This window comes from Hypanus sabinus, chromosome 8, assembly GCF_030144855.1.
Source record: "Hypanus sabinus isolate sHypSab1 chromosome 8, sHypSab1.hap1, whole genome shotgun sequence".
NCBI classification, from domain to species: Eukaryota; Metazoa; Chordata; class Chondrichthyes; order Myliobatiformes; family Dasyatidae; genus Hypanus; species Hypanus sabinus.
The window spans coordinates 48,876,065-48,889,542 of record NC_082713.1 but is presented as its reverse complement, the minus strand read 5'-3'; the positions used below and the strand labels follow the sequence as shown (position 1 = coordinate 48,889,542).

Below are 13,478 nucleotides of genomic sequence, written 5' to 3'. Positions count from 1 at the left end.
CTGCAACTCTTGAGAATCCAGGGCCATGGACTGCAGACAGCCTGTCCGGGAGATGAAGGCTGTCTGTGTGTGTGAGTGGGTGGGTAGTGATTTGGGAAAAGGGCTTGTTTTGATGATGTTGTCTTGGAGGCCATTTAAGCAGAATATGAGATGCGGTTCCTCCACTGTGAGTGTGTCCTCCAACATTTTCTGTGTGTCAATCTGAATTTACAGCATCTGCAGAATCTCGTGTTCAAAAAGAGAGAAGCTTGCAGTGAGGACTGATGAAGTATCAGGGAGTCATTTGAATGACTGGTCAAAGCCTTTGATATGGCATCTGAAGAAGTGAAGGAATTAGCAAGAAGAGTTATCAGTGGATTGAATCAGGATGGCAGCTTTGCACCAATGATGGAACAATAGCAGTGGTTCAGTTCAAAATACGTGTGGAACTTAAAACTAGAGAAGTAAGGACAGTCAAAGCTATCAACAGGTTTGTGGACAATAATGAGGTAACTTGAATTCTCCATGTCATTCCCGGTGATTATTGATTAAGGGACAATACAGATCACTGGACTCAACAAGAGTTAAAATGAGTACATAGACTTCTGGGAGTAATTGCACTTTATGTAGGAGTAGATTTCAAGAGTCTAGGAAAACTAGCACTGAACTAATTTAGGGTGGATGTGTCTTTTTCTGGCAATGTGCCACAACAGCAATGGTGGGAAATTGCAAATCATGGGAGCAGTGGGTGGTGATTTTACTTAGCATTAGGAATTTGCAGCTTAGTGTCAGATTCAGCTGGAGTGAACTGGGTGAGAGAGCTGGAATCAAGGAGCCTGACCGTGGATATCTGGAGGAAATGAGCAGAATAACAAGTTGAAGGCGGCTGTATGTCAGATAAGCAGACAGACAACACGGGGACAGTTAACAAATCAAGGACAATGCCAGAAAAATAGATCTGACTGTTGTCAGCATAAATGTGAAAGCTGACCCATGCCAGAGCTAAATATGCAGAAATGGTGAAAGATAGGAACTTGGGATGGAGCCTTTGTTTCATGTTTAGAAATTATTTTCTCTGAAATACAAGAGCTCCCATTAATGCACATTTTTGCTTCTATTATAATAGTTTATAGTTTTTTTTTTGCATAGCTAACAACCCACTCAAAGCAGAACTGCATTTAACTGGACAATGAGAACATTTTGTATTCATTGTATGATAACGATGAAGGGCAACAGAATTAAATGCCAATTCTTAAACCATGCCGCTGTACAAAGCCAACAAAGATGAAAATCAAGTAAAATTATGAGATGAAAAATAAAGCAGCACTTACATTAATTTAACTTAATGATCCTCCCACTTACTTCCTTAGTCACTTTGATAGATGAAAGGACAATGACAAAATCAGTAAATTTATGGTGCTTGGAGATTGGAAGAAGTGCAGTTAGGGTGGGGGGGGGGGGAGGTTGAACAGGGTAATGTGGACCTTCCTACTGTGGCACAGATTTACTTGCCTGTTGGATGCTGGGAAACAATCACCAAAAACCTCCCATTGGGCTCCTACTTCCACTATTAGTAATATATGCAAGAATGCCATGCAGAACTTGTGCCAGCAGTGAAGCTACTCCTAGCATTCAGCCTCTGTATTAAAAGGGAGTTAATATTTTCATGTTTTTAAACAGATAGCCATAATGCTCGTATTTCTCAGTGTGATTTGAGTGCACTGTTATTGCAAAATGGATTACCCTGTCAGGATAGTGCTAACCATTATATCATCAAATAAAAGTGGGATAATTTCTGCTTTAGATTGCTATTCATTATAAAGGAATGATTCTTAAGATATAAATCTGTAAGTGCACCCAAAGTCCGGTAGAGTAAAAATCTGAATAAGTAGCCACATCACTTTGTCTACAGATGAAAATACAAGCCTAAAGAAAGTAGACGTGGAGAGACATGGATGGTCAACAAAGAACGACAGAAACATGACAAAAGCAATAAAACTTCATAGAGTGGATATGGATTAAAGACCAACTGCAACTAATCACATTTACAGATAATTGTTATTATATATCATATCAGTTCACAAGCCCTTAGGTACTTCACATTCAAAGAAACATTAAACAGGGCTATAGCCAAAAGGAACATGCTATTCAAACCATATTAATATTTTCATTACAGAAAAGAGTTGAGCAACATCCAAAAATCCTGCAGAAAAAGTGAGTCATCTAAAATGAACAACTTTGAAAAGCACAAAAAGCACTATGTGGATGACGCGTAAACAAGGAGGACAGCACAGGAGCAACATGCATACCGAGAGACATGTGTTCAGAAGCAAGTTTGCAATCACCTTTACATGCCCTTAATGGGCCCCAACAAATTACATACACAAGGCCCATGTTAGCATCTCTGTAATGCTGAGAGAATGAGCTAAGATTTATTTGTATTCCATTAATGAGAACTCACCAATTTGTCAATTAATTTACAGTCTTCTTAAAACACAAAGGACCTTCATCCTAATATGCAATTTTACAGCACTATTCTCATTTTCCTTCAGTCAATCCTCATTCAGTGTTGTGAAGTTGAAAAACAGTTATTCTTTCTGTCAGTTGATGGATCATTTGACAGATGTAATAGTGCTGGTAAAATAAATTGAGGCTGGAAATCATCCTCTGACCTTATACATGAATCATCAAGACTGTACAATCTACAACCTCTATATTTATAGTAGTTTTCAGTTTCTTATCTATGTTATGACCATATATGTTGATTTTCTTTGTTGGTTGGCTTGAATAAAACATTTTCCTATATTATGTATTACAACCTTTCTCCTCAATTTCAACTTAAACTAAAATCACATTCTATCAACACAATCTTCTCATTGTCATTTTTTTCTGAGAAAATGATATGGTGACAATTCCTATTCTAGCACAATAATATTTTATTGGCATTGATGGTATCATCCCCAAACAACTTCATCCCTGTGCTATTGTCTCCTCAGACTGATGACAATGGAGAGTACATGGGAATCAATTTTTTAAAAAGTGATTCCAGTCTTAAATATTTCCATAATTGTCAAAGATGATGGAGTCCAGTTAATTGAAAACTGCCTGATGTTATCATCTCAATTCTTGCGGTGTCATTCAAGCTTCTTAACAACTTGCTTTCATAAAGTTTTGAGCATACTATAATACCAAATTATCCCAAAACATTTCAGCAGCTTCAATATCAAGAAACTTCGCACTTGTTTCTTTCCTCCAGTTCCTCAATCGAGTCATTGAGACACAGAGTTTTACAGCATAATTACACTGACTTCTGCACCCACCATACTAATTCCATTTATTGATTTCAGGTTCATAGCCATCTATTCATGCCTTGGCAATTCAAGTGCTTATCCAGATGCTTCATAAATATTGAGAGTTCCTTCCTTCACCACATCCTCAGGAAAGGCATTCCAGAGTCCAACCACTCTCTGATTTATGAAACACCCCCCCCCCCATCTCCTCTAAACCTCCTAACTTTCAGCTGAATATGACAACTGTTTCAGCAAAGAATGTCTTGCACAGGAGTGTTAAAGACTTGAATCTGAATGACTCTGGCCCATATTGCCAAGAGGCTTCAAGAACTGAGGCTTCCAACCATTGTATATAACATTCACATTCTCTAAAACTCTACCTGGCTGCAGTTTAGTTCAATGGAATGCTTTAATAATTATTAACTAGCACATTTCAAGTTGCAATGGGTATGCTGAGATGCATGGTCTATGCCTCAAACAACTACTTCAGTAATCCATACACCAATTCTTTTCCTTGACTGCTAGGGTTGAGTTAACTACTTGTATTCTCAGCAGGAGTGGAAAGGAGGAACCCACAGTGAAGCAGAATATTAATCTTTATGAGTACCCCGTGATACCTGCTGTGTCTGCTGGAGAGAGTGGAGAGACTAGGCCATAAGGGTTTCTGGGTGGTTGCAACCCTTTGTTTGGCTTTCCCAAACTTGGGTGTTGAACACTGGGAGCATGACAATATAATAGGACAAATAGAGCGCTCAGTAAGAAAAAAAAACATGTGTCTGGGGGTGAGGGAAGATAGACTTCTCCAATTAGGCAATTAATGAAAGTAGAAAATGCTGCAGTTACTCAGCAGTCCAGCAGGATCTGTAGAGAGAAAAATCAAGCTAACCTTTCAAGTCAATGATCATACAGCAAGATTTTTTTTTAACCTCTCCTAAATTCAGTCCTACTTCTTTCTTGTTATGGTTCTTCCTGTGACACCTTGTGACACTTTGCTGGCTAGCACACGTTATAAATTTATTCCATATAAACAGATTAATGTACTTCCTGTCAGAAATGTCAGGAACGCCTATAATTTCAAATGGGAATATAAAACTGGCTTTGGGATGGAAATACTGGGAAAGTTAAACTGAGTTGAGTATTGCTGTAACATTCCTCCTAGTTACAGTAAATAAAACAATGATATCAGTTACCTAGAGCATGAAAACCTGAATAAACCAAAGCAGCCCAAATGACTTTGAAACAAGGGCGACGAGGCAAACACGTTGTCATCAGAGGGAAGGGGGCGGGAGGGAGGGAAAGGGAATGGTAAGAGGAGTTTAAAACAAAACTGTGCGTGACTCCAAATGTTTTCAGAAGATGTGTTATGCGTTTGTAAAGTAAACCGCAGACACATTTCGAACAGCGCACACATTCTGCAGTGAGTCATTTCCCTGTTTTACTCGGCCAGGTGCAGTCGACGACCCTTAGCCTCTCTAGTACAAGACATGTCTGAGACACATTTATCCCGCATGATTTAAATTTCCGTGTCCCCCCCCCCACTATTTTTTTTAAATAAAATGCTTCCTAAAGGCACACACTTATAATTAATTCGCGCGAACACTCCCCAACGCACTCATTTGCACCGTGGCCCGTGTCAAGAAGCATTGGTATTTTCAGGGCACGGAACGAGCTACATTAACAGTCTGAAGAATCTGGATCTTGTCGATGAGCCATTGATACCCGAACACAGCAGCTACTAACAATTAGCCAAGCAGATTAATTTCTATTATTAACTGACTGCGGTCATATGTTTCCATTGAGATGCATTGAGCGTAGCTTAAGCAACTATTGAGAAATAGATAAGAATGGGGGCGGATGGGGGTGGGGATCACGCCTAACTTCAAGGAGCCATAAAATGTATTCCAAGCAGCACACTAATCTCACGAGAGCGTTAGCAAAAGTATGACACATAACCGTAAGTTTCTGAAGAAAAAGTAGGATCAAAGATATGGTTATTTACCCTTGCTGACGTCTGTGCCTCTCTCTTTCTCTTCGGTTCACAGTTTACACCTGCACACTGAGCCAGAAAATCATTTACTTAAATAATCTGTTAAATCACGAATGGAAATGTAAACAAGCATAAGAAGAAAGCAAGCGGAGTGTGAATCTATCTGGAGAGCAATGTACATCATATGATCCCCGGCGATTGCACTTTTCACACTGAACTCAAACTGCCTCTGCTCAGTCGCAACAATTTCTAATCCCTCTCTCAGTCTCCCTTTATTTCTATCGCCCCCTTGTCCCGTTTTATTCTTACCCCTTGGAAACAGAGGCTGGTGTACACATGGAACCATAACCTGGTACTCAAGCGACCCTAGTGGGAGGGGTTACTTACCAGCTGACTCCGGTATGCATCCGATTGCCCTGTCATCTTGGAGAAGTAGGAGAAATAGGCGAAAAGTCGGAAAGAAAAAGGCAGAAGAATGCGAAAAGGAACCGGGAGCAGCAAGGCAGCTGCCCCGAGCCTCTACAGCAACACAGTGAGAGCTGAGATTGGAATATCCAACTTCTGAAACGACACAATTGCAGGAAAGCAACTCCTCCCACTTTACCTCGCTGACACAAAGAGAGCCGAGCTAGCTGCGAGATTCGGCGGCTCGCTGGAACCCTGCTGAAAAAGGGCTATTTCCTTTATCCTCTCCCGTGTACGGCGTTCGGTGGGAAAAGCCACATAAAATAACACTGATTATTTACTGAGACCGCCGCCTCCCACGGCTAATCGAAGCTGTTTTGACCACTAGACTGCGAATACTGAAGCCGCTCTGTCCCGCATTCTCTGTTTGTAATTCCCCTGATTTAAAAGCCAGCTGCGATTTCTAACACGATTTCACTCTTGCAGTGCCACGGATTTGAGTTGCCTTTTTACATATTGCAGAGGATGAATCGGCAAAATAGAGTGCTTGATGGCCAAAACTGTAGACTTAGAACGGATCAATGGCTCATTTGATGGTTAATCTTGAGTTACCTATTTTCCAGTGGAATGTTACCCAGTGGTAGATGACATTGGGTGCTAAAACCATTTGGGTGAGCAAAAAAGACCCCATTACTGAAAAGTTAGCTGCTACGCATGAACTTAACCAGTAGGTTCATTCGAAAGGCCGACGCAGTTGCACTCAGAATACAGTACGCTCATCCAGGAGGGAGAACTATAGAATTAGAGATAAACACGGTGATACACAAGCTCCATGTAATAAGATGGAATGCTACAGTTTGCGCCAGAAAGAAGTCAACTAGGAGGAATAGAGAGACCCAAATACGTTCACAGTCATTAAATTACAGTCCAACGTTTATCTAGAAACTGGATCCACTTGCACTTGGGCTCGATCTACGGGTTGTGCTTAAAAACTACTTTGTTCGAATTTTATCACAGTAGCGATTACTTCCGTGAAGATCACGGGGAATTGGACGTCCGGACGTCTCTGCGCGATTCACTAGGGGGCATCCGAATAGGCCTGCTGTTATTTGCGCACGTTATCCTGTGCAGAGAAGTCATTTCCACACACTTGCAATCAAAAAGTGACTGTTAAAAGTGCGAGCTCAAGAAAAATAACGAGTGGCACAGGAGACAGGAGAAGGGGCACGATTTAAAGAGTCGGTGTATTATTGTCTCTCTGCCATCCTTTGCTTTTCGTTTCTCAGCTGGTATTGCTGAGTGCCCTGTTTACCTCCCGAGGCATATAGAGTGCTGTAGCCTCTAGTCGTGTGATTAACCCGTGTGTTTTGGTGCACTTGTGGATCAGGGGCTGAGGTGTGAAGATTTTACTGCTTTTTCCTTATCTCCATTGCAGGCTTTTTGAAACCTCTTCCCCTTTCTCTGGGCATATGGAGAAAAACATCATGCTGCATTACTCTATAAACAAGTGATTAATCTGTATTTCTCCAAGGTTAGTTCTGAGACAAATGCTGGCTGGAACTGTTGCACGGAGCGAACGAGGAGAACCCCAGTGTAGGACACGGAGATTGAGTTGGGGATGCTGGCGCAGACGTGAACGCTGAACGGCAGGCCAGAGTAATCTTGACCCGGAGACGGGGGTTTCATCGAATATCCTGAAGCTGAACTTGAAACAAACGGTTCTAAGCCGTGGATAAACAAAGTTACCACATGGGAATAGACCAGCAAACTGCCATCGTACTTATTTCACAGTCTCGGATGAAAACCAGGTGTACTGTAATTGAGTAAACTAGCAGCAATTGGAGATCTAATGACTGAAATTGGGGCATAATCGGGGGAAAGGAGCGTTAAAGGGGAACAGCCAACCGGAACCATGACAGGAACACACAAAATATGTGACTTTAGTTTAGCATCAAATTGGCACAGATAGTGTTTGGTCCCTTTTTCAAGTGAATGTTCTACTACCACCATGCTGTCCTTTTGAGGCATAATGAGTGGATACTTGAGATAACACACAGGTAGCCAACTGGATTATTCTTCAGTGATTGAACAAGAAAAACATCGTGGTCTTTTGAGAGGCATGTCCTCCGAATAATAGATAAGGCAGCGATTCAGTTCTGTATTGAATATCATGGCAGCCCACCCGATGGCAGGACATTAACTTTGAGCTACATTTTTAACATAATATTTTAAATAATATTTTATGCTGTTTTTGGGTTCAAATCATGTGATTCATCATTAAAAACCTGGTGTCTTTGAAGATTCAGCAGAAATTTGCTTGATTCCATTTTATTATGGCTACTTTTAATGGAATTGAAGGAATTAGCCACAGAATAACGTGTTATGAATGGGATAGGTTAAGTTACAAAAAGCATTGCTTCAGTTCTGAGAGCATTTCATATGGAACAGGACTTGGACTGTAGTAGTTATAGAGGATAGCATAGATATTGACATGTTTCATGCAGTATGGAATACAGATCATGGCTATTAGACACAGATAAGTAAATAGTAAATGGTGTATAGAGGGTAGGATATCAATTAGGCTGTATTACATATAAGATATTTATCATCTGAATCCCAAAAATCTTTAATCATACATGAGATACCAATTTATTTGTCACTCCATGCTTAAGTAACTCGAAGTTACAATTTGTATTAGGTTTATTTTGTATCGCTTTGAAATATATGGTTCTGAGATTTAAACATCTCCCAGAGCTTCTGGACAACATAGTGTTTGCCAGTTAATGAAATATTTTGAGGTGTTGTCACTGCTGTTATGGTCTACCAGGTAGCACTCTACTCTCTGATTTCAGAAGAGGCATGAGCACAAAAGCCAAGGTAGCTCCAGAACAATATAAATATGGAAGGACCACTGCACCGTCAGAAGTCACTAATTGAAAAGAAACGGAACTATACCGATTATCCTGGCTAATAGTTATCCCCTAGCTAGCAATCAAGTATCTGGACAGTATATCAAGCAACACACCCAAAATGCAGTCAGGCAATTTCTATGGAGGGGAAATACAGTCAATGCTTCAGGCTGAGGCCTTTACTCAGGATTGGAAGGGAGCATAAGAAGGTAGGGGAGCAAAGGAGTACAACTGGTAAGTGACAGGTGAGTGGGTCAGTGGGGAGATAAATTAAGTAGCAGCGAGGTGATAGGTAGAAGTGGTAAAGGGCTGAAAAGGAAGGAATCTGATGGGAGAGGACAGTGGGCCATGAAAGAAAGGGAAGGAAGACAGCACCAGAGAGAGATGATGGTTAGGTAAGGAGAAAAGGGGTGGGAGTGGAACCAGAATGGAGAATGAAAAAACATAAGTTGGGGGGGGGGAGAAAACATTTATGATATCTTATTAGTTTTTGTGTGATTTTTGTGCACAATGCAACGTATACACAAATATTATACTACTGCAATGACTCAGTTCAAAATTACTTCATTGGGTCTGAATGCTGCAGTTGTTCAGTGGGTCAGGCAGCATCAATGAAGAGAAATGTACATTTGATATTTTGAGTCAAGGTCCTTCATCAGGACTGAAAAGAAGAGGGGACGCAGCCACAACAAAAAGGTGGGGGTAAGTGGTGGAGCAAGAGTTGTGTGTGACAGGTGTATTCAGGCAAGAGGGGAATAAAAGACACTTGAGGGAAAAGGAGAGTGGGTATGATGCAAGAAGCTGGGAAGTGATAGATGGAAGTGACAAAGAGCTGAAGAAGATGATATCTGATGTGAGAGGACAGTGAACTAAGGAATAAAACAAAAGGGGTGAGGAGGGAATTCCCATGGGGTTGGAGGAGGAATGTGTGAATGGTGGGAACTTTGTGAATGTGGCCTGGTGAATGAGATCTCTTATTCCAAAAGTAAAAAACAGGACAGTTGATCTCTTCTCAAGTCAATTTTAAGGCATAGGCCTGTTTGTGGCAATTAGTACACAAGTATTGGACAACAATCATGTCCAACAGGAGCGAGTCTTATCTACCTGCCTTTTATGTTTGATAACACTTTCCACCAGCTTTGATAATCAGAGGATGACTGTTGACCAGAAATATATTATGAACATGGGATTATGTGTACAAAAGCAGATTATACTCATTATATTAGAACAACACATCACAGGAGCACATTAGAAGACACTTCATCTGCCTGGATGAGTGCCCTCTCCCAGAACATACCAAGATAGAGTAGTGTGGCTGGTTAGTGTCCACTTTACCTCCCTTACTATTCACTCACTACTGCTGTTTCGCAATGTGTACTATTCATAAAGTGCAATGCAACAATTCACTTTCTTTCTATAGCATTCTCCCAGCAAAACAGAAATGCAACAGTGACCAGATGACTTTGATGTGGATTGAAAAGTACTGTACATATTAACTAGGACATCATGAATCACTCCACTGTCCTTTGATTTTGAAGCAGTACTAAGGGGCCTTTTGTGTCCACCCAAGGGAACAGTTACAGCCTTATCTTAATCTCTCATCACTTCCAACAGCTAAAACTTTCTTCAGTACTGCATAGCCTGGAACTTAGTGATGAGTCTTGTGAAGACATTTTGTTCCTACAACTACATGCTGCAAAAATAAATGTTACCAATTAATTGCTTTTCTGACCTTTTTCATTGATATGATTTAATTAGATCCTAAAGATCTTGAGGTCAGTTCTTGAAAACATTAGCTGCTTAAATATTCCAGCTAGCTATGTTTCAGTTAGTTTGATAATAGCATTCATTTTTGGTGTTAGCATTTGAGACTAAGTTTCCTGCATATTCCTACATGTGTCCATCAACTTTCTTTTCGTGGTTCTATATTGCCATGTTTGCAAACATGTCACCCTGGCTTTGGGGAATAATTCATCTGAATGTTAACACGCTGTGTCATGATGCAATGATGATGTTCCGTCCTCTACCTGACTTCAGTTCAATCATCAAATAGAGATCACGTGTTGGAGAAATGAAGAATTGGAGCTTTCTTGTCTGTTAACAAGTGTCCCTTGTGTTTTTTTTGTAAAATCCAGTATTTCTAGCAGGTTGCTTGCTTAACGGAAAGGGTCCTACAGTACTGAAGAGGGCAGCTCAAAGCATTGTACCAAAATTACCATTATTCCAAGTGTTTTTAGCACTATAAATACTGTAAATTTTGAGCAAACATTTAAAATATATTAATAAAAAGTGCATGTTTCACCACTGAATGACATCAGGATCAAAGGTCTCTAGCTTATAGCTTAAATATTCCTGTTAACTGTATTAATTGGAGAGGAGCGAATTGATTTCTGAAATGAAGAAACTATTCCTATGACCTTCAGTTGTTTCTTGTAATGAAACACCTTATCTCCATTTGGCACCTACCATTTTTGGATATAGCTTAATTAGACTCCTGGTAATGTGGACCTGTTCAGATTACCATAAGATGCCTTATCCAGAGTGCAGTAAATAGGATCATTTTTCAAAGCCCATCTTCGCTGGAGATAGAGACGATTTGAAAAACTTATTACCATAAAGCAATTTAAATGGGCATATCCTTTACAAACTCAGCAGACACATTTGTCTATTTTGTATTTGGCAATTTTTTAAACAATGTATTTATAACAATAGCTGCACAAAGGTAAAAAATCTTATTTTGTCATTAGGTGGTGAGAAAGAGGGAAATATTTATTTATTTCTGTGATGTTTCACATTAATAATACTACATTTTCAATACTTATTTCACAAAATCTTCCTGAGAGTAATTTGTGAAGAAATATAAAGGCATTAAATGAGAAAGCAATCCCACTTGATTGTTAAGCACCTGCTTGAACTCAGTTAACTGTGAAGACAGGTAGACATGTCTTTTGAAGGAGGTGGTGGTGGTAGGTAGGGTGTGGGGGATGGGTGGTGGATGTGGTAAAGGAAAACAATTATCTTTTGATAGGAGCAGGATGAGTTCAAATGATTCTTTTCTAGAGGATATCAGACAGAAGACCACCTTGACAGAGTCTATTGTTATAAAATGGGAATTTCCATCTGGAAAAGGCTTTGAATTAGATTCAAATTAAATAAATATCTGCAGAAACAGGGGAGATAGAGTCTGAAGTGGTTGAGTATTTGTCTCAATTATTTCTGAATTCATCAATATTCTGTTCCACCTAAAAGTAATTTACTTATTTATTTTATTATGTTTACAATGCAGTAGTCCTGTTGTTATTTCAGTCTAAGATGTCTCTGAGGTTGACTCATTCTGAATTTATGAAACTGACTTGAAATTGATAAGCCATTCATGAAGAAGTGGTGAGGCATGGCTTTAGTGAATTCTGATTAGTTGGGTTTTGGTTCAGTTTGTTGCCAGTCAGTTAAGAGCTCTGTTTATATGAGGCATAATGTGACACCACCATTGTTCCACAGAGCTATGTTAATTTTTATTCATTTTGATAGATTCAGTAACCTGAACCAAGATTTCTGGACTCTACCACAAGATTGTGCCTGGATTTACATGGCATGCAACTGATAGGAAAACCCTAGTTCACTCAGTACATATCTGTAGTTGAAAGTAGCTTATAGGATAAAACGAGGCAATATCCATCTCCATTCACTTGGAATAACATCACTCCCACCCAAATTACAAGTGAACATATTAGTACTTTTGCAAAAAGTTATTCCTTCTGGGGAAGAACTATATCTTCCTTCAGAGGCTAGGATTTGAAAAGGTTTTTATTTCCCTGAAAACTTATTTGCCAACTAACTTTTTTTTATTAGTAATGAATAAGTTACATCTATGTGTAGTCATGATTAGCTTAAGATCCACAGACATGCAAAATTGACAAGCAGGATGAAAAGGAAGATACCCATTTTATGCAGATGTCCTCCAGTATTAATTGTTAAGAACTCTGTGAGCTGAATCGGCAATACAATTCCACTCCTCACAGTACTGCATTCTGCCTTCATTTTGAGAGTCAAAAATATCAAAACAAATTCTGCTTGTGCACACGTTAGCTAACGTTTCATTGTGCATTCTGCAATCTGAAGTAGACAAGGAAGCAGAAGCAATGATAGCCTCAATGGCTTAGGATGAAATGGTATGAAATCATTGACTATAGGAGGAAGAAGCCAGTGTAATGAGCTCTTTGGGCTTGTGCAGGGAGCTGGAGAATATTGGGCTCCAAGGTTTTTAGAGCACCTGAACTGGTTAATTGTTGTTTAATGAGAATTGTTAATTATTTAGAGTTCCTTGGTGCTTTTTCTTGGATGACTCACTCTATATAATGTGGTCTCCTGGTGCTTTCTGCCTAAACTTGTTAAGTTTATTTTGATAAGCTCGAAGCTTCTGTATTACTTGTATTATTTATGTAGATGCTGGATCAGCGCTAATCACAGGGACCTAGTTTTGAGAATGTTATGTTTCATGGTGTCACTTGGCTGAGCCACTGATGTTCTGCTGAAATTCTTATGAATAAACTCTGGTTGCCATCTCTACCTTGGAGCCTGTCTTTCCTCCACACTTGGTTTCTGACATTGCCAGTACACATCTTGAGAGCCAGAGGTCTATGAGACAACCTTATTAAGGGATCAGAGGTGGAGACGATCAGTGGATTTAAATTCTTTGGCACCGACGTATCAGAGGATCTGTCCTGGGACCTGTCACCACAAAGAATGCGCAACAGTGCATCTACTTTCTTAGGGGTTTGCATAAATTTGGCATGTCACCAAAGGCTTTGACAATCTTTTACAAATGGCACAGTGGAGAGCATCCTAACTAGTTGCATTACAGCCTAGTATGAAAACTCCATGGAACAGGGAAGGCTACAGAAAGTGGTA

At 39.8% G+C, this 13,478-nt stretch overlaps 1 protein-coding gene across 8 annotated transcripts in view; it reads right to left on the bottom strand.

The window, feature by feature from the left end:
• LOC132398118 (probable E3 ubiquitin-protein ligase MID2) overlaps positions 1 to 13,478 on the bottom strand; it is a 248,902-nt gene that overhangs the window by 146,243 nt on the left and 89,181 nt on the right. The window contains exons 1-2 of one of the 8 annotated variants that reach the window (XM_059977127.1): positions 5,644 to 6,570; positions 5,269 to 5,325 (exon numbers count right to left, since the gene is read on the bottom strand). The exons of 1 other annotated variant lie outside the window; for it this stretch is intronic. The gene's annotated coding sequence lies outside the window, so the exon portion shown is untranslated. Of the gene's footprint in view, positions 1 to 5,268; positions 5,326 to 5,565; positions 5,623 to 5,643; positions 6,571 to 13,478 lie in introns of those variants that run through there. 6 more of the 8 variants (XM_059977129.1, XM_059977123.1, XM_059977121.1 and 3 more) reach the window with 6 other exon arrangements.